Source organism: Rhineura floridana, chromosome 16 (genome assembly GCF_030035675.1).
Source record: "Rhineura floridana isolate rRhiFlo1 chromosome 16, rRhiFlo1.hap2, whole genome shotgun sequence".
NCBI classification, from domain to species: domain Eukaryota; kingdom Metazoa; phylum Chordata; class Lepidosauria; order Squamata; family Rhineuridae; genus Rhineura; species Rhineura floridana.
The window spans coordinates 27,591,531-27,616,367 of NC_084495.1; the positions used below are offsets into that span (position 1 = coordinate 27,591,531).

Below are 24,837 nucleotides of genomic sequence, written 5' to 3' on the forward strand. Positions count from 1 at the left end.
TACACTGACTGGCAGCAGCTCTCCAGGGTTTCAGGCAGGGACTCTCTCCCAACCCTACCTGGAGATGCGACGGCCTCTTCTCTTCAAGATGTGAGAAGGAAGCATTTCCTGCTCAGTGGTTACTCCTTGTGGGCTTTGAAAATACGAGCATCAATCTGGAATGCACAAGACTAAAAATGTGGGATGGTTTGCTTTTTTAATTTTAAACCCTCTTGGTAGCTGCTGGCTTCTAAGTGAAGATGCAAATGAGCTCATGCCTACCTGTGTTTATGTATTTATCTAAGGAAATGGGATCTAATTAGGAATCCTGCAGTTAGTAATTAGCAGGTTAGCGGATAATCTTGTGTGCTGGGTGAGACAGCTGATCTGTGTTCCAGGAGGGTTGCGTGCTTGGGTGCAGGGCTTACCAAACCTATAATCAGGTAGCTCCCAGTTGGAGGTGAGATGTTGCGGGTGATGGATTTAACAATTGCCAGAAGCACATCCAACACATTACAAAGGCACCTTTGGCTTATGGAACTATTTCCAAAAAATGGTGGAGAGATAATTAATTTGTCTGAATCTTGAGCCACCATATGATAGACTGATGGGGGAGAATTTTGTACATATCCTGACAACCACAGATCTCTGAACGGTTGTGGAAAAATCACAAACTCGAAGCCACATGTGCAGAGAGGGGATAACAACAGCCTCTCTGACATGAAGTAGGGAACAATACTACCTGGTTCAATGCGTTAGAAACAGCACAGAATATGTTACTATAAAGACACTAATTTTGAATGACCCCTCCCTAGGAAAGGCCATGTTAGTAGCTGAAAAAAGAATCAGACTCTCTATGGCAGGGATAGGGAAATTGCGGCTCTCCAATAGGCAGGGATGATGGGAACTGGGTCCAGCAACATCTAGAGGGCACCATGTTGCCTACCCCTGCTCTGTAGGCTGGTTAAGACATTTGGCTTGGTATTAGGGCCCTATGTATAGTGGTGAGCTCCTCCACCCCACCCCTTCCCCCACTGCATGAATGATGACATGTCTGACGTGGGAGTTTGCATTACAAGTGCCAAATCCACCATCATAATAACCTTTTGGGGAGGTCAAGGATTGTAGGTATCTGTCAAATCACATGCACATTTGTACATGCAAAGGCACAGTTCATGCAGGGGCTCATTTGCATGGTGTTGGGCAAGCCCTTGCTGCCTGCCACTTGTAGGACCATGTGGCACTGAATGTCCATCCTGGCCTTAAGTAGCTGGTCTGCTTGAAGATCACCAAATCCCACTTTTGCATATAGCTGTGGAAATAAAATATGATCTAGTGTCCGGGGTGGGTAGATGGTATTTTATTTCATGTGGCCCTCGAGATGAAGTCTGGCAAGAGAAAAGGAGGTCAGAAGGGAGGAAACATGGGAATAAGCCAACATGGATGGATCAATGGATTCAGGAAGAGTAAAAGGCCTCCAAGTAATTAGTTCAGACCTAGAATCATAGAATAGTAGAGTTGGAAGGGGCCATCTTGAGTGCAGTGATGTAGAAAGGCGGTATACAAATTAAAAAGGAAATGAAATAATCCAATCAGTATTTTAAAGATTAACATTGTAACCTTTTAGATTCTCAAGACAAATGTTCTTTGCCAGTGGCTGCCAACACTCTCTGCCCACTCCCCAGCATTCCCATCCGTGGCTCTGGTGAATCAGCCTGACCAGGTGAGCTATTGCCTGTCACTGACTGACAAACAGAAATTTGCTGGCTTTCCCCCCTCCTTCCTACAGTGCTGACTCAGCAGCGACCCAAGGGCAGGAAGGTGGGAGAGGATGGTAAGAAGGGCTGCTGCAGAACAGAAGTGTGTGCTCACAAATGTTGCAAAAGAGAAGAAGAGGGCCAGGAAAGGAGGCCAGTTCAGGCACGAGGCAGTAAAAGAAGAACTCATTTTAAAATTCTGGCGTTAGTTACTAACTCCAGAAACTAGGAGGAACAAATCAGTGCAGGCCCAAGATTCTTCATATTAGTATTACATTTATATCCCACCTTTCCTGTTTGGTTCCTCTCCTCCCCATTTTTATCCTCACAACAACCTTGTGAGATAGGTTAGGCTGAGAGATTGTGAATGGCCATCGGTCACATTGTGAGCTTTATGGTTTAGACTGCATTAGAATCATAGAATAGTAGAGTTGGAAGGGGCCTACAAGGCCATTGAGTCCAACCCCCTGAGCAATGCAGGAATCCAAATCAAAGCATTCCCGACAGATGGCTGTCCAGCTGCCTCTTGAATGCCTCCAGTGTCGGAGAGCCCATTGCTTCATTAGGTAATTGGTTCCATTGTCGTATGGCTCTAACAGTTAGGAAATTTTTCCTGATGTCCAGTCGAAATTATTTATTTTATTTTATTAGATTTTTAAACCGCCCTATAGCTTTCTAGCTCTCAGGGCGGTGTACAAAAAGGTAAAAACAGATTAAAATACAATAAACATGATAACAATACACTGTAAAATGTAGAAACAAAATCAAGACAAAGACAAATTAAAATAAAATTAAATTAAAATGCCTGGGCAAAGAGGTAGGTCTTTACGTGGCGCCGAAAAGATAATAAAGAAGGCGCCAGGCGTATCTCATCAGGGAGGGCGTTCCATAACTTGGGGGCCACCACTGAGAAGGCCCTAGCTCTGGTTATTACTCTCCGGGCCTCCATATGCGTTGGAACCCGGAGAAGGGCCTTCGATGTCAAACGTAGTGAACGGGCAGGTATACAGCGGGAGAGGCATTCCACCAGGTATTGCTGTCCAATGCCGTTAAGGGCTTTATAGGTAAGAACCAACACTTTGAATCTGGCCCGGAAACATATTGGTAGCCAGTGCAGCTGGGCCAGGACAGGGGTTATATGATCATATTTTTTAATCCCAGTAAGAACTCTGGCCGCAGCATTCTGCACCAGCTGAAGTTTCCGAACCATCTTCAGAGGTAACCCTACGTAGAGTGCATTACAGTAGTCCAATCTAGAGGTTACCAGAGCATGGATAACTGTGGCAAGGTTCTCCCTATCCAGATAGGGAGAAATCTGGCTTCCTGTAACTTGAGCCCATTATTCCATGTCCAGCTGGAAGAATCTATCCCTCTCCCACCAGCTGGCTGAGCAGGGAGGAAGGATGGGGGAGAGAAGGGATGGAAGAGAGAGAGAGGTGGGTTTCCCTACCCACTTCTCCTTCTGACCCTGCCCACCACCAGCCCTGCCTATCATTGCCACGTGGCCCTTGACAAGATCTAGTGTCTAGAACCCACTAGACCTGGAAGCTAGAATGCCTGGCTCAAATCTTTGGTCAACCACAAAACTCACTGATCTTGTTCTATTGCCATAATCTACCTCACAGGGTTGTTATGAGGATGGAAAGGATACCATGAATGCTACCCTGAACTCCTTGGCAGAGGGGCGTGATGAAGAGGTCATAAATTTAATTTCAAATGCGTGCAGTCATCTTATAATTACCAATAAAACAATTCAGCTTTTTGCTTATGTGAGCCAGAATAATGCCGGATAACTCTTTTTTTTGGTAAAATAAAGAAAGTCCTGAAACTGCTGAGTTTAACTGATAAATAATATTCCTTTGAAGAAACAATCACAGGAGATTATGTTAATCAAGCCAGGAATGGAAATTCATATTCTACATTAATAAGAGTATGTTAGCTTAGCATGTCTTTGATAAATGTCCCGGAAAAGTCAAATATTTGGCTGGCTGAATTGTCTTCTTACTTAGTTCAAAAGTTTCTTGATGCTTAACCTTCATTCATCAAGTCTGAATAAATATGTACTTCCTCTTGGTAAACTTTATTTAATATATACATTTATATATATTCTGAAGCTACCCTGATACTTTCATTGGAAGATGCTATTAATCTAAAACCAGGGGAGAAAAAAGCCCACCCTAAAACAAACACCTTAAAAAACCTCATGAAAATTCATTAGTATTTTTGTTTTCCTTGTTGCCTTACATTTCTGCATGCAGTTTTTAACTAACGAATGTCATTTTCACTACTATATATGTGAGTTCCCCCCAATATACGCATTTTAATAAACATTGGAGAACTGCATTGCAAAATTTGTAAAAGTGCACGTTTTGAAGGACACCTACATTTCGGTTCTCGTATTGTTTTGCAAAGTGAGAATTAAGTAGGTTTGCCTTTAAAGGTGAACTGAGTCAAATTCCTCTCCATCCCCAGTGGCATGTGTGTTCTTTTCCAGCAAATCTCTCTTCAGCACTCTGCAGTCTCCCTGGCTGCCCATGCTTCCTGATCTGAAAAAGTCCCATGGGAGGAGTTACCCTCTAATGTTTTCCGTTGGGTTTTAATTGGAGCATGGGCACCTGGGAAGGCTGCAAGGTGCAGAGGACTGGTGAGATGAATTTCTGGCACAGCACTAGACTTGGTTTCTTTGTAGAAGAATGTGTTTGGCCCCAAAATGCGGGGGACAGGCCTACAACACCCACATTTGCCCAGAAAAAGAATTTTAGTTGCAGGAGCTGCTTCTCTTCTGGAATGCTGTGATATCACTGACATACTGCAAGGAGTGGAGCAAATTTCTTAAAAGGGATTAGATCTCCCCCTGGCCTGAAACAGACCATTAGTTGCTTCCAGGAATAGTTGGGCTTTGGGTTTCATGTAAATTGCCTGTCACAGCTCCAGCACAGGAAGGGATGTGATACTGACATACTACAGAGTCCCTTAGCACCCTTCCCTCCACACACAGAGGGAGAACGATTGTGGCCATACCTCAGTTAGGGATCAGCAAATCTGTTAATTTTGGTTTCTATTTTTTCCAGTTGTTGAGTTCTCCACCTTTCCATATCATTTTACAATCCTAATGAAAATTCATCAGCATTTAGTGAGCATTTCTTCTTATACCCATTTTTGTATGCATTTTTGCCTAATACACACATTTTTGCAAAAATATTTTCCCTTATACAATGCATGTTTGTGATATTTTCAGAAATATATGCATTTATACCAGGTGTGGGGAACTTTTGGCCCTCCAGATGTTGCTGAACTACAACTCCTATCAGCCTCAGCAAGCATGACCAATGGCCAGGAATGATGGGAGTTGTAGTTCAGCAACATCTGGAGAGCCAACATTTTCCACACCTGATTTATACACACATTAGCCTAGTATAGGCATTTTTACTGGGCTGGAGAACTGCATTGTAGATTTTGGAGAAGAGTAAATTTTGAAGGGTAGCTGGATTTGGTTTGCACATTGGTTCAGAAAGTGCTGATTAGATAGCTTCGCCTTTCAAACACAAACTGAACTGAATTTTTTCCCATCCCTAAGCACAGCACATATGCATAGTTTTAAAAATGATAAGGAAGTCCATATGAAGTAAGAGCATCGTGCGGGCTCTAGCTTTAAGACTGTGTGGGTGTTCCAATGGAAATTCTTTTAGCAACAGACTCTCCCTAGCATATTTATAATTATCTGGAGCATTCAGCCTGACATGGTAAGATGTTTAATCAACAGGATGTGATGCATATCAGGTGGGAAGAGCATTATTCCTCTGCTCAATTCCCTGCCCCACCCCCTTTAATCTGATACTTCTCTTTTCCTGTTTATTTCACGCACAAAGAAGAAAAGACCTCTATTTGAATGTTGCCCGACTGTGATATTTATCTCTGTGCAAAAAAAAAAAAAAAAAAGGAAAGCAAAGATTAAAAAAAAAACAGGTCAGTGTTGCCTGTGAGCTGGGGCAGGGAGAAGCATGTACAATGACTAATTATTTGCTTGCAGATGTTACAGGCTTTGAAATACAATGCCAACACATACTCCAGGAAGTACACCAAATTGTTCCTCCAGCTTTTGCCCTCCACTTAAAGGTAACTCCTCTGTTGAGATTTATTAAGGCTAGAATCCTATGGGAGTAGCATGTCTTCCAAGGAAAGGGTGGGGAACCTGTGGCCCTTCAGATGTCCCTCCACATTTCAGGAGACCCTCAGACTGGAGCTGAACCCTGAAAATCTTCTTTGTGTAGCTAGAGTTGTCATTTTTCAGGGTTACACTCCCTTCTGAGGACCTCCTGACAGTTATCTCTAGTTTCATCTGTGATATGTTAGAGGATAAAGATGTGGGTCTTCAAAGAACAGAGCCATTACTTTCTTCTAGTGGCTACTACAGGCGGAAAGGGGCTTGATGACAGGTGTTCCCTAATTAGCAGGGTAACTGGGAAATCAGTCCACAAGGGGCTCCTTCCCTTCTCAAAATACCAGCATTGGACTCAGTGACCTTCTAGGCTCCTTCCAACTACTATTCTGTGATTCTATGATCCTAGGAAAACAAAAGCCACAACTTTGGACCACTGAAAATGGGAGCATACAAATGGTTTGTTAGCTGTTGTTCCCCAGTAGCAAACAACACTGGCAAAACCTGACAACATTTTCCTTCAATGCTGAAAGTTTTTTTTAATGAATAGTTTATTGGAGCTTTCACATTATTACAATCAAATTGTACAATCCCTTATTCCCTTCCCACTGACCCACCCCTTCCAGCTCCCCCAGCTCCCTCTGCCATCATGCTCCCCTTTTTTCTGATGTTCACTTGTTTGGCGTGTTCTGTAGTGTTCAGTTTCATATGATCAGATAAGAAGGGTAAGGTAAATGATTGTCAGTGTTCTGCTGGTGTTCCAGATGAACAGCTGTTGGGTTGGAGAAGCTTCCATCCCTGCGTTGCATTGTGCCTCCCACTTCTTCCAGTTACAGGTTTTACTCAGTGAAGAATTCCAGAAATGCACTCCAAATCTCTTGGAAGTTTGATTTTTTAAAAAATGTAGTTTATGGAGGCTAGCTGCAGGAGGTCTTGTGTCCAGTCTTTCATGCTTGGTGTGGTCCAGGTTTTCCAATGTTGAAGGACTATTTTGCTGTCAGCATGGCTCAATGGAGCTATCCTTCCTGCCCTTTTGATAATCTCCACCTGGCAGGGATGTAGCCGATTACTATGTTGGTATTTCCTATTAATAGGGATATGTCCAGAACCAAGTTAATTCTAGCCTGTACTTCCTTCCAGAAGGGTTTAATTATTGGGCAGTTCCATAGCAGACATGTTAGATCCACCTGTGGATGTATGCATCTCCAACAACCATCCATGGGTGTAACACCCCTGTGCTTAAGGTGTGTTGGTGTCCAGTAGGACCGGAGGAGTACTTTCTGTTGGATTAACCTCAGCCTAATGTCATGGGTGGTAGGTTTAATACTGTGTATGGCTTTATCCTATTGTGCAGGTGTTAGGTGGGTTTCTAATTCTTCGCTCCATTTGTGTCTAATTGGGTCTAGAAAGCTTAATAAGTGCCTATGCACATCAGTATGTAGCACAATGCTTAAGGTTTTTGCATAAAGACTTGAATTGCACCCTTTGGGATGCATTGAAATCAAGACTGAATGCAGGCACAAGAGTTGATTCAAGTGGGATGCAAATCAAGACCGTTTAGTGACTTTAATATTCTGTTTAAATAATCAAAACCATCCTCATTTAGATTATTGATCTTCATCAGTTTTCCATTAAAAGCCCAACTGCTTTCACAAACTTGTTCTCAACGTCATTGGTTGGAAGAGCCGAGCAAAGCTTGTGCATTTTATTTGGTGTATACTAGTTGTTACAGGGGAAAAGTTTCCAAGGGAATGTATGCAGTTACATATGAAAGGTGTTCAATAAGAGCCACTGGCCCTCAGAGAAGCACATCCCTGGCAGTTCTGCATGAATTATTGTTTGGGGTATGGCTCTGTCATGTCATCATAACTAAGGCCCCATTTGCATGATACCTCGTGTGCTGTTTTGGTTAGGGGTTATTTTTGTTTAGGTGTTAAGTTTTTATATTGCATGTTTTAAATTTTGTTTTATATTGTATGTTTTTAAATCTATTGTAAGCCACTTAGAGACCTTTGGGAATGAGGTGACTAACAAAGGAAATAAATAATCACCATCACCACACTATTATACCACTTTAAAGAATCCTGGTTTCCCCCTAAGAATCCTGGAAACTGTAGTTTGTTAAGAGTTCTGAGAGTTGTTTGGAGACTCCTGATCCTCTCACAGGGTTCCCTGGAAAGGAGGAATGATTGTTAAACCATTCTGGGAACTGTAGCTTTGCGAGGGCAACAGAGGAATAAGAGTTTCCTAACAACTCTCAGCACCCTCAACAATCTAGTTCCCAGGATTCGAAGCCAGGACTGTACTTTTTTTTTTTTTTTGGTAAAAAAATGAGGTGCTGGTACTCATATCTTGATAAAAGTGTTGTGGGTGCCAGCACAAAATGACTGCCATGGGCGGGAAAAAGGGACGGGTGATGGTACTCCATGCTGGTGAATACCATCACAAGCAAAGCACTGGTGCTTTAAATGTATAGTTCAGATGGGCCAGAGTTGGTACTGCAAATGCAGAGCAGTAACAAGGAGGCTCACTGTGCGCACACACACACACAGGTTCTGTGCATGGCTGGCACCACCTGTGGTGCTTTGATGCAAATTCACATTTGCTCCTGCATGACACCACAGAAAGCTCATCTCTCCTCACTGTCAGCGTTGTGTTGCCACAGGGCCTGTATCAGCTTGCACAGCATTGAGCCAAAGACTCATCACCCTTGCCTTCAGAAGTTGCTTTAGATAGAGGCAGATCATTGCCCCATTTAGCTCACAATACATGGGCCCATGAAGAGAGCAACTCCCTGGACTTTTATAGCTCTATCGGAAATGACAAAGATTGAACCTGGGGCAACAGGTGCTCTACCTTTGAGATATGGATGCTTCTAGCGAACACGTGAAACTGCCTCTTACTGAGTCATAAGACTATTGGTCCATCTGTTGTCTGCAGTGACTAGCAGCAGCTCTCTAGGATTTCAGACAGGAAACTTCCAAACCATTCCTGGAGATACCAGGAATGGGATCTGGGACCTTCTGCATGCAAAATGTGTGCTCTGCCTTGGGTCCTTCTCATAATGGGGAGTGTTTTCTAGAAGCAGTAATTCTGTGGTGTCTCTGCACTGGGAGTTATTGGTCCAGTCGCATTCAGTGTTGAGATGCAGCTGAATTATCTGCTCCTGGGAAGACTGCAGACCAGAATAGTCAGTCCTACAAAGAGGCAGCAGGCAGTCTCTTCTGTGGGCGGGTGCTTTGGCTCACAGAAGCATTTAAATTAATTATCTCAGTATGCTAGTCTAATCTTCTCTTATTTTCCCCAGGATTCAGACTGGAAGGGCTAATACGAAAGAAGACTCAGGCTGCAGTTGTGCACCCACTTACCTGGGGACCAAGTCCCATTGAATGCAGTGGGGCTTAGTTCTGAGTAGGCCTGCATAAGATTGCACTGCCAGAGGCAAGTGAGTGTATGTGTGTAAACAACACAGTAAAATTTCCTTACTCCCTCATGTGTGTATAACAGAGGGAGGGGAAGAAGGGCCACTTCACTGGTTCTGCTGAGACCAGCTCCGTCAGCCTTCTCCTGTCCTTGAACTGTTTCAGTTCCAGCTGGTCATTCTAAGAACTATTATGCAATGTGATGACTTGGTGCCTGAATTTCCTTGTTTCCCTCTTCCCTCCTCACCCATTTTTCTTTGTGTGCCATGCCTTTTTACATTATAAGCCTATGGGCAGGGACTTTCTTATTTTTACTGATCTTGTGTAAGGCACTCTGGGAGCCTGTTTGGCTGAAGAGTGGGGTTAATTTTTTTAAAAATAATACATAAATGAAAATGTTAAGACGTCACACTTTTTTCACTTAGCAACTCCAAAGTCTCAATACTTACAGTAACAGACACTTTTTATATCAGTAGTGATAAGGCTTCCCTGTCCAGAGAGACAATTGACCCATGCATTCTACAGTGGAGAAGGAGATGCAATTCCCTCTTATTCTTTCAAGCTGTGGCACAAACAGGCTGGGTGTGGAAGGAAAAGAAGAAAGCCAAGCCAAGCTGTTCAGGGCTGAAAATCCAGTTCTTCCCAGATAGACCTGATCTCCATAGCAACCGGTGTATGGAGAAGAAGAAACTCAGAAACCCTCTAGACAAACCAACCAACCTCACTTAAAGGACAATACTTTCATTAATATTGGGCTTGGACTCCTCATCTGCAGGAGCTGAGGCTGGAATTCAGAATGGGAATTGCCTGCAGAGCCAGCTCAAGATATCCATACTAACCCAGGAGTCTTGGCAAGAGAGGAGCTCATTGTTCTAATACTTCTGTGGTCCAAGCGCTTTGCTCTCCTCTGACTCCAACCCCAGCTCAGAATCCCTAGTGGAAGCACATTTTCCCCTGCTCTGTTGAAGTCAATGACTGTTAAATCAGGCTAGGCCTCTTGAAATGAGGAGGCTCCTCTCACCAAAGGTGGCACTCGCAACCCAGATGGAGGTGCAGCTCCTATTTAAGACTTACTTAACTAGTGCTGAAGCAACATTTGGGCGCTCTTTCTATGAAGTCTCCAGCTGGAGCTCAACATGGAGCTGTCCAAATTCTGAACCCTTGCCTTGCCTGAATTTAGCTTTTGCCCATAAATGAGGCCATATCTTAGAATAGAACAGGGTTACACTACCTGTTCCCTCTGCGTCCCCACTTTGGAAAGGACTGCTTGATGCAAGTCTGGTTATCTTACACTTGGAAAGGCTAGGTTTTAAATAAGGGCAATTTGGCAAAAGCCCTTCTGAAGTTAACGCAGCCTAGGCTGATGGATGCCACTGAGAAGTTCAACCTCAAAAAGCTTCTTATTTGCTGCCTGATCAACAGCCAACCTGTACTAAGAAGCTGTCCTGCAGGGATGCCAAAAAGAGACAGACATACTCTAATTGAACTACTGCCCACGGTGGCAAGAGGCTCTGCTATGTGTTTTGCAAAGCAGTTCACAATAGTAGAATGCCCAAATCCAATTAAGAAAGCAAAGGGATTACATGTGTATAGTAGCTCCCAAGCACCATTAAAAAGGAAACCAACACAAAACCTTGATGCATCAAATTCAAAGATTTCCTTTTGAGAATATGCCTGGTAGTCAATCTGGAAAGGGAAAAGTTAGCTTTCCCCCCACCCCCTGGGAATGTAATGCTCTAGCAGCCTGATCTCAAGCTGGTTTAGTCAGACATAAGTCTCCACAATTCCCAGAGTTCCCTGGGAAAAGGAAGTGATTGTTAAACGGCTCTTGTAGCTCTGTGAGGGTAATATGCATCTCCTAATAAGTCTCATCACCACTAACAAACTATAATTCCCAGGATTCTTTGGGGAAAACCATGGCTGTTTAAATTGGTATGATACTGTTTTAAATGTATAGGGCAGATGGGCCTAAGTCCAGTCCATGCAATGATTAAATTACAGGATGATGCTATCCACATGATACAAGGCAAGTATGATCCAGATGAAATGCTACTCATTTCAAATTCCACATTACAACTAAGCTATCAAAAGAGAGAGAGAAAGACCCATCCTGATCTCCATGCTGTTTTGTTACCAACCAGCAAAAGAGCTTATTGCTTTAAATGTAGTTCCGGTATTGCTGGATTCACCATAAGATGAATCCTTTATTTATTATTTATTTATTTATTTTATTTTATTATATTTGTATACCGCCCCATAGCCGAAGCTCTCTGGGCGGTTTACAGTAACTAAAAACATTAAAACAAATACAATTTAAAACAGATCTTATAAAAACAATTTAAAACACAATTTAAAAATTTAAACAGTATAAAACACATGCTAAAATGCCTGGGAGAAGAGGAAAGTCTTCACCTGGCACCAAAAAGATAACAGTGTTGGCACCAGGCGCACTTCATCAGGGAGATCATTCCATAATTTGGGGGCCTTTCCATATTCAATTTCTGTGTACGGTCTGATTTGCATGTGTGTCTTTAGCAGGGATTTGAAAGCCCAGGAAACTCATTGAAAAACACTTCAGAAAGATGCCGGCACTATTTATAGAGTAAGGAACGCTTTCTATCAACTTCGGTTGGTGGCCCAACTACGCCCCTATCTGGATAGGGAAAACCTTGCTTCAGTTGTCCATGCACTGGTAACCTCAAAATTGGACTACTGCAATGCACTCTATGTGGGGCTGCCTTTGAAGACAGTTCGGAAGCTGCAGCTCAGCTGTGGCCAGATTGTTAACAGGGACTTGGAGATGTGAACATATAACTCCGATTCTGGCTCACTTGCACTGGCTGCCTATATGCTTCCGGGCTCAATTCAAAGTGCTGGTTTTGAGTTATAAAGCCTTACACGGCTTGGAACCACAATACCTGGTGGAATGCCTCTCCCGATATGAACCTACCCGTACTCTGCGTTCAACATCGAAGGGCCTCCTTCGGGGGCCCAGCCAGAGAGAAGCCCGGAAGGTCACAACAAGAAAGCGGACTTTCTCTGTGGTGGCCCCCGAACTGTGGAACTCTCTCCCTGATGAGGTACGCCTGGCACCAACATTGCTGTCTTTCCGGCGCCAGGTAAAACCCTTTTTGTTCTCCCAGGCTTTTTAACAACATTTTAACAACATTTTTAACATCTATTGTAACACCTACACTTGCACTTACACTCTTAATATTTTAGTAATCTTAATTACTTAACATCTTAACATCTTAATACTTTTAACTGGTTTAATATGTTTTTAATATTCTTAGGCTTGTATTGTAGTTGTTTATATGTTTAATTATGTTCTACTACTTTTGGTATATTGTTTTTAAGTTGTTGATATATGTTTTTACTTGTATATTGGATGTTTTTATGTTGTGCACCGCCCAGAGAGCTACGGCTATTGGGCGGTATAGAAATATAATTAATAAATAATAAATAAATAAATAAATAAGGCCACTGACACCCAAAGATATTCTCTGCATGAAAATGCAAGAGTGCCTTCTTTAAGCCAACATGGTTGCTAGACAGAACTACACAGCTCCTACTGTGGATACTCAAGAACAATTTTGTTCCTGCCAAAGCTACCATTTTAAGCATGGCTTTCATACAAACAAGAGTAAAAACTCAAAATATGTCAGTAGGATGTGAAGGAGCTCCAAAGTGTTTTTCTATTACCAGAACATTCCATAAACATGGGTGGTTTGGTGTTCACTGAAGTTAACTTTACAACAGGGGACACCAAAGTGCTGCCTTCCAGATATTGTTAGACTACAAGTGGGATGGATGAATGCCTTATACTGTAGATGAAAATGGAAATGGACTGCCTCCAAGCTGATCCCGACTTATGGCGACCCTATGAATAGGGTTTTTATGGTAAGCGGTATTCAGAGATGGTTTACCATTGCCTTCCTCTGAGGCTGAGAGGCAGGGACTGGCCCAAGGTCACCCAGTGAGCTTCATGGCTGTGTGGGGATTTGAACTCTGGTCTCCCAAGTCATAGTCCAACATGCTAACCACTACAGCACACTGGTGATAAGGATAGGAAAATCTGTCCATTTTGGTTTCTCTCAGTTTTTAGGCTTTCCAATCTTAAGTTCAGTTTGCCACATTTCCATGTCAATTTGCATTTTTTTGTTAGTCTTCCTGAAAATTCCACAGTATTTTAGTGTGTTTCTCCTAATGCACACATTTTTGCAAAGCAATTTTCTTATTATAATGCATTTGTGTATGTTGTTTTTACTAATATGTAATTTTCATGCACATTTTACTCGAGCGTATGAATTTTTGTATACAGGCCTTGACTGGAAAACTGCACTGCAAAATTTGCAGAAGTGGAAATGTCAACCGACAGCTGTGGTTTGGTTTATGTATTGTTTCAGAAAGTACAAGTTAGGGAAGATTGCCTTTCAATGAGAAATGAATCAAATTTATCCCACTTCTATAAGTCAGTCTGCCTCTGACCATTGGCCATGGTGGGGGGGGTTGATGGGAGCTGTAGTCCAACAACATCTGGAGGGCACTAGGTTGGCTGCCCCTGCTTTCAGGGACCCCATGCTTTTCAGCAAACACTCAGATAATCCTTTGCAACAACATATTCACTAATAGGCAAAAAACCTTGCGGTTTAAGCATGTTCATGTCTGGAAGTAGAACGGTACATGTTCTGCCTGTGCACCTTCATCAAAGGCATGCACCATCACAAAGCAAGTGGGTCAACTGCAATAAATAGTGCTCTCGCACAACAAAATTGCTGCCCCCTTAACAAAAAAATGCCAAGTAGAGTGCTGGAAAACTCTAGTGGAAAAGTACAGGATGACAACTACTTGGTAGCAACACTATAACCTCTGCACAATTTTTTCCCCCAAGACAAATCAGGACAACTGCTCCATATATCCTTCATCTGGAAGCAACCACTGTCAGGGATGAATCCAACATATCTAATGAAGAAACTAGTCCATGTGAGGGATCTAGGAATGAGCCATAAGGAAAGTAACGGGGTTTGGAGGAACCAGAAGAACATGAGAGACAACGGTATGTTAGTAATGTCTGGAAGAAAAGGGTGAAGCAAAAAGGTGAAGATGAGCGGGGGGGGAGATAGCGGGGAGATAATTTAAAGAGCAAGGACAGGATGCAGACAGTGGCAGAGGCAGTTGAGGAGGTGAGTGCTAAAGAGAAAGCACATGTGGAAACATGAGCTCGTGCACTCAAGGGCCAGGAACTGGTACTGATGGCAGAGCTAGTCATAGGAACATAGGAAGTTGCCTCATGGACAGTTCTCCCCATGGAGGGCTGTAGAAAGTGGAGTCTCCCAAGTAATGCTGTTGGGACCAACACTTTTTAACTTGTCCATAAACGATCTAGAGTTAGGGGTGAGCAGGAAGGTGGAGACGTTTGCTAATGAGCCTAAATTGTTCAGGCTTGTTAAAACAAAAAGGGATTGTGAAGAGCTCCAAAAGGACCTCTCCAAACTGAGTGAATGGGTGGTAAAATGGCAAACGAAATTCAATGTAAGCAAGTGTAAAGTGATGCACATTGGAGCAAAAACTTTCACATATATGCTTATGGGAGTCTCAACCGGTGTGACTGACCAGGAATGAGACCTTGGGGTCGTAGTGGATAGCTCAATGAAGATGTTGACCAAGTGTGCGGCAGCTGTGAAAAAGGCAAATTCCATGAAAAAGGCAAAATCCATAGGGATCATTAGGAAAGGTATTGAAAATAAAACTGCCAATATCATAATGCCATTGTATTAATCTATGGTGAGGTCAAATTTGGAATGCTGTGTATAGTTCTGGTCACCTCACCTCAGAAAGGATATTGTAGAGTTGGAAAAGGTTCAGAAGAGGACAATCAGAATAATCAAGGGGATGGAGCGACTCACCTATGAGGGTAGATTGCAGCATTTGAGGTTTTTTAGTTTAGAGAAAAGGCGAGTAAGGGACGACATGATAGAAGTGTGTAAAATTATGCATGGCATGGAGAAAGTAGATAGAGAAAAGTTTTTCTCCCTCTCTCATAACATTAGAACTTGTGGACATCCAAGGTAGCTGAATGCTGGAAGATTCAGGACAGACAAAATAAAATACTGCTTCACGCAGCACATAGTAAAACTATGGAATTTGCTCCCACAAGAGGCAGTGACGGCCACCAACTTGGATGGCTTTAAAAGAGGATTAGACAAATTCATGGAGGATAAGGCTGTCAATGGCTGCTAGCCATGATGGATGCGCTCTGCCTCCATAGTCAAAGGCAGTATGCTTCAGAAAATCAGTTGCCAGAATTCATAGGAGGGGAGAGTGCTCTTGCACTCAGGTCCTGTCTGAGGGCTTCCTATGGGCATCTAGTTGGCCACTCTGAGAACAGGATGCTGGACTAGATGAGCCTGATCCAGCAGGCTCTTCTTATGTTCTTATGTTCTCATACTACCATTGGTCCATCTACCTAAATACTGTTGACACTGACTTACAGCAGGATATCAGATGGGAGTCTCTCCTAGATAAAGATGGATGGACATTGGAAGTAGGACAGGGATTCTAGGAGAGCAGGGAGTAGGGATGCAAAGATCTGTCAATTTTGGTTATCTCGGTTTCTCATTTTTCCAATCTTAAATTCAGTTCTCCACATTTCTGCAGCAATTCACACATTTTTTTTTAAAAAAAATCCTCATGAGAATCGTCAGTATTTTAGTGCCAATTTCTCTGAAGACACACATTTGTGTATGCAGTTTTGACTAATGTACACATTTTTCCAAGCAACTTCTCCTAATATAATACATTTATGTATGCTATTTTCACTGATATATTCATTTCTATGCAACCTGTCCCCTTAATATATACATTTTGTAAGAATTCTTTGGTTGGAAAACTGCATCACAAAATTTGGATTCGTGCGAAGTTTTAAGGATGGCTGTGCTTCCTAATGTTTTGGAATGTGTGGGTTTGATAGCTTCAGCTTTAAATGTGAACTGAATTGAATTTCTCTCCCATCCCAACTCCCAACACTATTTGGAGATGCCAGGGATTGAACCTGGGACCTTCTGTGTACAAAGCAGATACTCTACCACTGAGCTACAGTCCTCCCCCTCAATTTCCCTAGGCATCTCAGTAAGCGGCTGTTGCCAGACCCTGTGGCAGCAAATTCTGTAAATTAACAGTGCCCTGTGTGACAAAAATACTTCCTTTTAGCTGTACTGACTCGCCTGTCAATCAGTATTCTGAACGTCTCCCCCTTCCTACAACCGGTTGAAACCTTCACCTTCATTTCACCTGGCAGAAAATACCTCAGCAATGTGGGCATTATATTGATCAGCCATGCAAGTTTGCCTGCACCACAAAGATTGCCCTGCATTAGGACAAGTGTTTATTAAGGAAATAAAAATCTAAATGCCACTTTTGCCTGCCTGCCCAACATCCCATAATGACAACCTGTCTTGAAAGTAGTGTAATACAGACCCCCCCCACACACAATAATAACAGTTTTCTGTTTTATCTACCATTTTCTTCCATTTGCTAACCTCTTTTCCCCTCACGAATCTCCGGCATTCAAAGGGGTGTCCTGAAGGGATTCAGACTAGCAAGGGGGAGGTCAGGAGACAGAATGATATTTGATATTACTCCTGAGAGAAGGAGATATTTCAAGTGAGGAGGAGGGGAAAGGGGGGGGAGGGGAAGCAGCAGCGGAATGGTACATAAGCAATAGCTGCCTCAAGGCAGCCGTAATGTATGCAGTGACAGTTTGAGTTTCATGCTCTGCTATTTAAAAATAATGGCATTACAAAAGAAATTGCCAGCATTACATTAGGGGATGCGAGGATGTGCCCGCGTCTCTGGCACTCATGCTGAGCTGGAATGTACATAACAATCCAGAACTTGTAACAAGTAAAAAAAAAAAGTGGCAATTTCCTCCCCCCGCCCCTCACTTTGCTTTGTGAATGTTTTGGAAGATCACAAATGAAGGAATATAGTTGTCTCTTCCCTACTTTACTATATGACTTGTGTGTGGGCAAGTTTCAGTTTCATGCTGTTCTATAGATTTTTTTCCTACTCCCAACCCCCCTGATGTGTCTTTTGTCCACTTTGACTCCATTCTGTGACTGCATCTTTTCTAATAGCCATGAAATAAATGGGAGGCATTCTGTAGTCAATGGGCTAGTCAAATACCCATTTTATATTGATCTTGGCTGTTTCTGATAACTGTTCTAATGATGGGGATTATTTTATTTTTTTTCATTTGTGGCTGTTTATACTTCATAAGCCACTTTGAACTACTCCTGTTTGGACAGAAGTGTATGCACGTATTATACACACACACACACACAGCCCCATCTATACTATGCATTTAAAGCAGTGTTATACTGCATTAAACAGTCATGGCTTTCCCTAAAGAATTCCAGGAACTATAGTTATCAATCAACCACTGTTTCCAGGGAACTTTGGGAATTGTATCTCTGTGAGGGGTAGGGGTCTCCTAACAACTCTCAGCACCTTTCACAAACTACAGTTCCCAGGGTTCTTTAGGGGAAGCCAGGATTGTGTTTAAAGTAGTATAATTGTGTTTTAAATGTGCTATAAGAGTGTTTTAAACGTATAGTGTGGATGTGACCTTGATCTGTATGGAGTCACCTTTAGGGATGGGTGAGAATTTCCCTAAAATCAAACTTGGTACTGGACATTCCCTTAGTTTACACAGTCACCATCTTTGTGGACTGATCCTGAATGCTGTGAACTTCTTCAGCTTTTCCTAATACCAGATTTTTCAAAGTGTAACAGTATTATTATTGTTGCATCCCCTGTGCTTTGTTGCTGTGCTAATATAAACATGACCAGCATGGGGCTTTGCTTTGCTAATGTGAAATTGACCAATATAAGTTTCCTTTGTTAATGTCAAACTGAGTAGGCCAGCTCTCAGCTTTATTTATTTATTTATTTATTTATTATTTCAATTTATATACCGCCCTTAGCAGAATAGCTCTCAGGGCGGTGAACAAACAAGATAAAATACAATATATCATAGTAAAAAATCACAAAAACATGTACAAACAAACAACAGAAAGCACAACAAAAACAAAATAGAACACAAATTAAGAAGGATACATGTTAAAAGTAGAAAGATTAAGAAAATTAAAAGATTAAAATGCCTGGGAGCATAAAAAGGTCTTTACCTGGCGCCGGAAAGATAGAAGTGTAGGCGCCAGGCGTACCTCTTCGGGGAGACTGTTCCACAACTCAGGGGCCACCACAGAAAAGGCCCTAGATCTAGTAACCACCCTCCGGGCTTCCCGATGAGCTGGTACCCGGAGGAGGGCCTTAGATTCTGAACGAAGTGAACGGGTAGGTTCATAGCGAGAGAGGCGTTCCACAAGGTATTGAGGTCCCACGCCATGTAAGGCTTTATAGGTCAAAATCAGCACCTTGAATCTCGCCCGGAAGCAAATAGGGAGCCAGTGCAGACGCGCCAGAATAGGTGTTATATGAGAAGACCGACTGGTCCTCGTCAATAGTCCGGCAGCCGCCTTCTGCACCAGCTGAAGCTTCCGAACTGTCTTCAAGGGCAGCCCTACGTAGAGCGCATTACAGTAATCCAATCTTGAAGTTACCAGAGCATGAACAATGGAGGCGAGGTCGTCCCTGTCCAGATAGGGGCGTAGTTGGGCTACCAGACGAAGATGGTAAACTGCATTCCGTGCCACCGAGGCCACTTGGGCCTCGAGAGACAAGGAAGAATCGAAAAGAACCCCCAAACTACGTACCTGTTCTTTCAGGGGGAGTGTAACCCCATCCAGAACAGGGTGAACATCCACCATCTGAGCAGGGAAGGCGTTCACCAGCAGTGTCTCAGTCTTGTCTGGATTGAGTCTCAGTTTATTAGCTCTCATCCAGTCCATTATCGCGGTCAGGCAATGGTTCAGCACATCAACAGACTCACCTGAAGAAGATGAAAAGGAGAAATAGAGCTGCGTGTCATCAGCATATTGATGGCAACGCACTCCAAAACTCCTGATGACCGCACCCAGCGGCTGCATGTAGATGTTGAAAAGCATGGGGGACAAGACCGACCCCTGAGGGACTCCACAATGGAGAGTCCATGGTGTCGAGTGATGTTCCCCAAGCACTACCTTCTGGTGACGGTCCGCGAAGTAGGAGCGGAACCACTGCCAAGCAGTGCCCCCGACACCCAACTCCGCGAGTCTCCCCAGAAGGATACCATGGTCGATGGTATCAAACGCCGCTGAGAGATCAAGGAGAATCAACAGAGTCACACTCCCCCTGTCCCTCTCCCGACAAAGGTCATCATACAGGGCGACCAAGGCTGTTTCGGTGCCAAAACCGGGCCTAAAACCGGATTGAAACGGATCTAGATAATCGGTTTCATCCAAGAGCGCCTGGAGCTGGCCGGCAACCACCCGTTCCAAAACCTTGCCCAAAAAAGGGACATTCGCCACCGGTCTATAGTTGTTCAAGTTATCTAGGTCCAAGGAGGGTTTCTTTAAAAGTGGTCTCACTACTGCCTCCTTGAGGCTACCAGGGACTACTCCCTCCCTCAAGGAGGCATTAACCACTTCCTTGGCCCAACCGGTGGTCCCAGCCCTGCTAGCTTTCACTAGCCAAGATGGGCAAGGATCCAGAACAGACGTGGTTGCCCGAACCATTCCAAGCACCTTGTCCACTTCCTTGAGCTGCACCAACTGAAACTCATTCAATAATGAAGGACAAGGCCGTGCTCCGGACACTTCAATGGATTCATCTGTCGCAACATCGGAGTCAACATCCCTGCGGATACATGCGATCTTATCTTGAAAGTGTCCAGCAATTTCGTTGCAGCGGGCTTCCGATGTTTCTGTAGTATCGTGGGGGCCAGAGTGTAAGAGCCCACGCACGACTTTAAAAAGCTCCGCTGGGCGGCATAGGGATGATCTAATAGAGGCAGCAAAATAAAGCTTCTTTGCTGTCCTTACCGCTTTTGTATACAACTTATTGGTGGCACTTACCAAGGCATGATTGTATCCACTGGGAGCTTTCTCCCAAGGCTAGGAGGGGGGGATCCAATATGATTCCGGAGCAGGAGGCGGTGGCGAGGGGGGGATTGGGTGGGCAGGCATGGAGCATGGGGGGATTGGGCGGGCGGGCATGGAGCTTGTGCTTTCTGAAAGGTAAACATTATTCAACTAATGATAACAATACTGTTATTTTTTCAGGAGGAAAAAAAACTGACAAAAGCAAGGATTAACAAAAAAAATAAAGAAAATTGAGCAAAACTGCCTGCTAGTTCAGCTGAATGCTACTCAAACCGGCATCATCAAGAGGATCCTATTCCTGACTTCCCAGGAGGATCGCTCCACCTGTGCTGCCTCTAAGATGGGCTCCCGTCTTAGATGAAACTTTTTCAGTTTTAAAACCAGTCAGAAGGGCTTTTTTGACTGGGAAAAATTTCTTCCAGATAAGGAAGAAACGTAGAGATTTTCCACAGAGCTTTGTTGTGTTTGTTGGAGACTGGAATTCATTAGAATTGTCTGTGAAAGAAGGTCTTCCAGCAGCTCGGACGGAGCTAGGATTTCTAACTAGCTCAACTGATTAAGTGAGACTTTTTTTTTCTTCAAAGAAAAACGGATTAACAGGCAAGCATTCTCCTGTCTACTTATTATTACTTTGTTATCAATACAGCTAAAGAGATTTGTCAAAGAATCAGCAATTAAGAAACCCTGGGTGAGTCATAACTTTCTCTTTTATTCACGGAACTAAGGGGAAGAAAATAGAAATAGCTTATCTTTATTTTTATTGCAAAAAGCTGGCAGGGAACACAACATTATAAAGATTACAAACGGATGAGGGGTTTCTAATTTGAAGAGAAAAAAATTGATTTATAAGACTTTTGAGTAATATATGTCTGGGACTATTTTTTCCAGTCTACTTTTTGTTTTTTGGGTTTGTTTTTTTTTTGACAAATCTGCTCATTCTTTCTGCCACTAATTATTTGGATGCTGTGAACTAAAGTTGTTTTTGCACTTTTGGACATATAAGAGATAAGGCAGTTTGTGCTGTCTAGAGGGTGACGTCAGCTGGCTTGAAAGATTAACTCCTTTGTAACTGGATAAAGAAATAAACTGTTCTTTGCTTGGGATATTAGAAATTGAAGGGGTTTTGTTCTTTTGGTTTTAAGAATGACAATCAAGAAGGTGGTTCAGATCATGGATGTACAAGAAGGGACTTTCTCTTTAGATATTTCAGAAAATAATGAATGGGATTAAGCTAACAAAACAAGAACTGAGTCATAACAGACAAGTGATGAAAATTGAATTTGGTGAAATGAGACAGGAGCTGAAAGAAATTCAGGATTCTATGAGAAAGGAGAACAAAGATAAATCTGGAAATCCAAAAAAGGATGAAAGAAAAATTAAAGGGAAGGTTCAAACTATGGAGATTGGATTAAATATGGACTTGGAAAAAGATTTGGATTTCCTGGCTGTGATGGATCCTGGAGACAAATATTAGTATTTGGAACTCAGCGCTGTCCCTGAAGGAATTGGTGAAGAGATTGGAGATAAAGATATCATCGGTTCAAAAAAATTCCTGGACTGGAAGGATTTGATGGAACTTGAAATGGAGAAAGTTTACAGAATTAATTCTTGTTTTGTGACAATAGAAAAACCTTCAAGAGATGTGCTAGTGCATTCTGTAAAAAAGAGGAACAGAGATGCGGTTTTGCAACAATACTTCAGTGATACGTTCGGAATTGATGGCAAAGAAATATTTGTGATGAAGGAAATTCCTATCAGACTCTTATTATATGACTATGACAGCAAGATTATTGGGTGCGCAAAGATGGAAGATGGAAGATGGAATCAACACGGATAATGGAAGAAGAGCGATTTGAAATTACTGGACTTAGTAGACTTGATGAGTTGGATTAATTGACATGTCTATCTAGAAAAAATTGATGGACATATATCTCAAGGATTGGAAACTTCTCTTTGACTTTTTGTGGAAGAATAAAATGATATGATGTTAATGAGATTTGATACCAACTAAGATAACCGCTGGAGGAAGGTGATTTTATAATCTATTAAGAGACAGGCTTGTTATATATTATAGACCTATAGCTGAACTACGACAAATCGGAAGTCAATAGTTTTTTTCTTTTTTTTAATTGTATTAGTTTTTTTTCTTTTATTGTATTAGTTATTAATTTGTGTTTTTTCTTTTTGTATTGTTTTGATTTTGAAAATTTGAATAAAAATTAATTGAAAAAAAAAAAAGAGGATCCTATTCCTGGCCACCATTTTGGTTTTTATTAACAGCCATGATTGTCACTTTACCCTGCTCATACCTCTTAAGTTCCCCAATAAAGGATGAGGACACTGTAATCCCATCTGCGCTATACATTTAAAGCAGTATTGTACTGCTTTAAATAGTCACAGCTTCCCCCAAAGAATCCTGGGAACTGTGGCTTGTATCCTTCAAAGCACGGATGGGGAACCTCAGCCCCAGGATCCAAATGCAGTTCTCTAGGCCTCTCAGCCTGACCTTTGGGATTCTCTCCAGACCTCCTCTGCCATACCCATTGCCAGCCCTAGTTTGCATCTTCTCCTTGAGTACTTTTGCCTGGCTGGAATGGGCCACTGAACGCTGATAATGCTTCTTGCTTGCCTGGAGGAAGGACAGAGAGGGATGCGTGAGCATGTGTAGAAACTACCCTACTGTGCAAAGGTAAAATTCAAATGTATTGCTCTGCTCATTTTGGCATCTGGCCCCACCCATCACTAGCATTAGGCCCCCGGAAGGTTGCCCAGAAGGGAATGGGGCCCCTGAGCTAAAAAAAAAAAACCACTTCCCCATCCCTGCTTTAAACTATAGTTGTCCAGATTCAAGCCAGGGGTGACCAGATGCTAATCCCCACATTAGACAGTAAAATGATAATAATGAAAAGAGGTATGTGGCCAAGTGCCATCTCGGCAGCAGAGAGAAGAAAATATATAAGACCAACTTGTCAGCCGCTAGGTAGAGCCATCTCTATAAAACCACTGGATTAAACACGTCTCAAGTCCCAGCAAATTCCTGCAGATAGTGGCGTGTGTACCACGCTCGCGATAGCATCAGGTGCTGTGTGTGGCATTGACAGAACTATCTCAAAGGCAAAAGATATGTGAACGCTTTTGTGACATACAGTTGCAAGCCTCCTGCAGAATCCCTAACAACTGGTGCTTGGGACTCCTTTAACCTTCCCAAGAGGATCTCTTTTTCATCCGAGTACCGCAGCTGCAGTCCTGGCAGCTAAACTCAAATTTATGATTCTAATAAAGTATGCTCCCTCTGGGACTCAGAAAACAGAGCTGCAGTTTATGTTTTCATTAATTACAGCTGTGGTTCCTGGGCTACGCTACACTCTGAGACAAACAAGAGATGCTTGCAACAAGTTTCCAAAGGCCAATCTGGGCTTTGGGGGCTTGGGATGACCTCTCACACTGTGTTTGGAAGACTTTGGGCTGGTTCAGGCTAGAAGTTGCTGAAGTTGCTCAGAAAAGTGTCTGCCCCAGACAATATTAATCAAAATGGCTTGCCTGATTTCTTTGCCCACGAAATAGACTAGCTTGAGTTTTTCCAGCAAAATGGAAAACAATAGCAGAAAATCCATCAGTTAGTGTGTCTGCAAGCTGAAACAAAAATCAGGCAAGTGAATACAGTCAGCATTCACTGTCATTTTTTCCACAATCTGCAATTCACTGTTGTCATTTTTTTCCAGTATGTAAACAATACATTATTGATTGCCCCCACTGAAGGAGTGGTGTGAAATCGCAAACAATAATACATTATTTACATTATTAACTATATCCACAGCAAACAGCAAGCTGAATAATGTTTTTGCAGGACCCAAACTGCAGCTGAACAGAAACAATGTTACATGTGACGGATATGGGGAAGAATGGAAAACAATGTCTTTATACATCCCTAATTTTTACATCTTTTGTATTGAAATTCAGTTTTTTACACACACACACACATTCATATTATCTCCTTCAGCACAAACAGCATAGACCTTGTGCTGTGATCTTTGTATAGCATCCAGTCCAGACTTCTTCACTTCTTTTTTCAATATCATTAAGCCTTGATTTGGAGCTGATTCCTGGGAACATGCAGAAAGGACTAATGCAATCCTAAAGCTAAGATCCCCTTTCAAACAAGTGAACCTGCAACAAAATACTATGCTATGGAGTGCTCCTGTTCAGAGGCCAAGCCAGTCAGCCATGTCGTCTTTCACGATGCTGCATTCTGTTTTCCCCCTACCCCCTCATTTTCCACCCCTGTTCCAACAGCCAACTGGTGTTGCTTAACTGGGCTGTTTTTGTTCCCCTCCAAAAATCTAAATATTTTTGTACTTCTGCAAATGCTGGAGTTCCCCCAAACCATCCACTTGTATGTGGTTGGTGTAATTTTGGGTACCTAAGGATCCACACTCAGGAGAAATGAGTTTGCTTTTAGTAGATATGACAGCGGCAGCCTA

General features: G+C 42.6%; 1 protein-coding gene and 1 non-coding gene across 3 annotated transcripts in view; both read right to left on the reverse strand.

Moving 5' to 3' along the window:
• GRIA3 (glutamate ionotropic receptor AMPA type subunit 3) overlaps positions 1-24,837 on the reverse strand; it is a 236,851-nt gene that overhangs the window by 127,990 nt on the left and 84,024 nt on the right. The window lies entirely within an intron of this gene.
• TRNAT-UGU (transfer RNA threonine (anticodon UGU)) lies at positions 16,348-16,421 on the reverse strand. Its single transcript has one exon. It is a non-coding gene; the product is annotated as a tRNA-Thr (tRNA).